General features: G+C 46.9%; 7 non-coding genes and 2 pseudogenes across 7 annotated transcripts in view; all 9 read left to right on the top strand.

Annotated features, from left to right (window-relative positions):
- Positions 1 to 108, top strand: part of LOC138461672 (5S ribosomal RNA) — a 119-nt gene extending 11 nt beyond the window's left edge. Inside the window, exon 1 of the ribosomal RNA XR_011264280.1 lies at positions 1 to 108. This exon is cut by the window's left edge and continues 11 nt beyond it. This is a non-coding gene — a ribosomal RNA (5S ribosomal RNA).
- Positions 109 to 213: 105 nt separating this feature from the next.
- Positions 214 to 322, top strand: LOC138457405 (5S ribosomal RNA; annotated as a pseudogene).
- A 464-nt stretch (positions 323 to 786) lies between these two features.
- LOC138464144 (5S ribosomal RNA) lies at positions 787 to 905 on the top strand. Its single transcript, XR_011266725.1, has one exon. It is a non-coding gene; the product is annotated as a 5S ribosomal RNA (ribosomal RNA).
- Positions 906 to 1,011: 106 nt separating this feature from the next.
- On the top strand, positions 1,012 to 1,130 carry LOC138454201 (5S ribosomal RNA). The gene has a single exon (XR_011260888.1). It is a non-coding gene; the product is annotated as a 5S ribosomal RNA (ribosomal RNA).
- A 106-nt stretch (positions 1,131 to 1,236) lies between these two features.
- LOC138460862 (5S ribosomal RNA) lies at positions 1,237 to 1,355 on the top strand. Its single transcript, XR_011263521.1, has one exon. It is a non-coding gene; the product is annotated as a 5S ribosomal RNA (ribosomal RNA).
- A 105-nt stretch (positions 1,356 to 1,460) lies between these two features.
- On the top strand, positions 1,461 to 1,569 carry LOC138457404 (5S ribosomal RNA; annotated as a pseudogene).
- Positions 1,570 to 2,033: 464 nt separating this feature from the next.
- Positions 2,034 to 2,152, top strand: LOC138464143 (5S ribosomal RNA). The gene has a single exon (XR_011266724.1). It is a non-coding gene; the product is annotated as a 5S ribosomal RNA (ribosomal RNA).
- A 106-nt stretch (positions 2,153 to 2,258) lies between these two features.
- LOC138464522 (5S ribosomal RNA) lies at positions 2,259 to 2,377 on the top strand. Its single transcript, XR_011267102.1, has one exon. It is a non-coding gene; the product is annotated as a 5S ribosomal RNA (ribosomal RNA).
- A 106-nt stretch (positions 2,378 to 2,483) lies between these two features.
- LOC138464839 (5S ribosomal RNA) overlaps positions 2,484 to 2,500 on the top strand; it is a 119-nt gene continuing 102 nt past the window's right edge. The window contains exon 1 of the ribosomal RNA XR_011267415.1: positions 2,484 to 2,500. This exon is cut by the window's right edge and continues 102 nt beyond it. This is a non-coding gene — a ribosomal RNA (5S ribosomal RNA).

Below are 2,500 nucleotides of genomic sequence, written 5' to 3'. Positions count from 1 at the left end.
CACCACACTGAATGCGCCCGATCTCGTCTGATCTCGGAAGCTAAGCAGTGTCGGGCCTAGTTAGTACCTGGATGGGAGACCACCTGGGAATACCAGGTGCTGTAGGCTTTTTTGTGCTCCAAGTTCAGGAAGTGAGCCATTTCACAATTGCCTTTCAAAACTGCAAGGTCTAGCCGACTAGATGCTTAAAAGTACAAACTCACTAGGCCCAGAGCCTACGGCCACACCACACTGAATGCGCCCGATCTCGGAAGCTAAGCAGGGTCGGGCCTAGTTAGTACCTGGATGGGAGACTGCCTGGGAATACCAGGTGCTGTAGGCTTTTTTTGTGCTCCATGATTAGTAATTGCGCAACTTCTCAATTATTTTTCAAATTTGGTATGTTTCCAAAATAATTGTATCCCGTTTTATAGCGGAAATGTTGGACAACATCATGAGGGCTGGAGCTACCTTTTTACATAGAATTAGCATACAGGTAGTGTGTTCATGGGTAATAAATCGACTTTCACATGTAATGCAGTACAGAGAATATTGAGTCCTTCAAGAGGCATGAAAGAAAACCATTATTGTGTTGATTGTTCTCTCCACCTCCCTGCAACAGACACAGGATGGATGAATTAAAGTTATCCTACCAGACATAGGAGTCCTGAATGGGCCCACCAGTCTTATATATCTCGCCTGATCGAGCCTGATCGAGCGATGAGCGTGGTATCATGTTGCAAGTGGCTGCATGGCTTAGCTTACTAAATGCAAATGCATAAGAGTAATATTCTTAGCATTCCTAGAGCCTACGGCCACACCACACTGAATGCACCCGATCTCGACTGATCTCGGAAGTTAAGCAGTGTCAGGCCTAGTTAGTACCTGGATGGGAGACCGCCTGGGAATACCAGGTGCTGTAGGCTTTTTTGTACTCCAAGTTCAGGAAGTGAGCCATTTCTCAATTGCCTTTCAAAACTGCAAGGTCTAGCCGACTAGATGCTTAAAAGTACAAAACTCACAAGAACCAGAGCCTACGGCCACAGCACACTGAATGCGCCCGATCTCGTCTGATCTCGGAAGCTAAGCAGTGTCGGGCCTCGTTAGTACCTGGATGGGAGACCGCCTGGGAATACCAGGTGCTGTAGGCTTTTTTGTGCTCCAAGTTCAGGAAGTGAGCCATTTCTCAATTGCCTTTCAAAACTGCAAGGTCTAGCTGACTAGATGCTTAAAAGTACAAAACTCACTAGGCCCAGAGCCTACGGCCACACCACACTGATTGCGCCCGATCTCGTCTGATCTCGGAAGCTAAGCAGTGTCGGGCCTAGTTAGTACCTGGATGGGAGACCACCTGGGAATACCAGGTGCTGTAGGCTTTTTTGTGCTCCAAGTTCAGGAAGTGAGCCATTTCACAATTGCCTTTCAAAACTGCAAGGTCTAGCCGACTAGATGCTTAAAAGTACAAACTCACTAGGCCCAGAGCCTACGGCCACACCACACTGAATGCGCCCGATCTCGGAAGCTAAGCAGGGTCGGGCCTAGTTAGTACCTGGATGGGAGACTGCCTGGGAATACCAGGTGCTGTAGGCTTTTTTTGTGCTCCATGATTAGTAATTGCGCAACTTCTCAATTATTTTTCAAATTTGGTATGTTTCCAAAATAATTGTATCCCGTTTTATAGCGGAAATGTTGGACAACATCATGAGGGCTGGAGCTACCTTTTTACATAGAATTAGCATACAGGTAGTGTGTTCATGGGTAATAAATCGACTTTCACATGTAATGCAGTACAGAGAATATTGAGTCCTTCAAGAGGCATGAAAGAAAACCATTATTGTGTTGATTGTTCTCTCCACCTCCCTGCAACAGACACAGGATGGATGAATTAAAGTTATCCTACCAGACATAGGAGTCCTGAATGGGCCCACCAGTCTTATATATCTCGCCTGATCGAGCCTGATCGAGCGATGAGCGTGGTATCATGTTGCAAGTGGCTGCATGGCTTAGCTTACTAAATGCAAATGCATAAGAGTAATATTCTTAGCATTCCTAGAGCCTACGGCCACACCACACTGAATGCACCCGATCTCGACTGATCTCGGAAGTTAAGCAGTGTCAGGCCTAGTTAGTACCTGGATGGGAGACCGCCTGGGAATACCAGGTGCTGTAGGCTTTTTTGTGCTCCAAGTTCAGGAAGTGAGCCCTTTCTCAATTGCCTTTTAAAACTGCAAGGTCTAGCCGACTAGATGCTTAATAGTACAAAACTCACTAGGCCCAGAGCCTACGGCCACACCACACTGAATGTGCCTGATCTCGTCTGATCTCAGAAGCTAAGCAGTGTCGGGCCTAGTTAGTACCTGGATGGAAGACCGCCTGGGAATACCAGGTGCTGTAGGCTTTTTTGTACTCCAAGTTCAGGAAGTGAGCCATTTCTCAATTGCCTTTCAAAACTGCAAGGTCTAGCCGACTAGATGCTTAAAAGTACAAAACTCACAAGAACCAGAGCCTACGGCCACACCAC

The sequence above is a fragment of the Ambystoma mexicanum genome, chromosome 4p, assembly GCF_040938575.1.
Source record: "Ambystoma mexicanum isolate Mex_15411 chromosome 4p, UKY_AmexF1_1, whole genome shotgun sequence".
Taxonomy (NCBI): domain Eukaryota; kingdom Metazoa; phylum Chordata; class Amphibia; order Caudata; family Ambystomatidae; genus Ambystoma; species Ambystoma mexicanum.
Note: the sequence above shows the minus strand (reverse complement) of the source record. Positions and strands in the feature narration are given on the sequence as shown.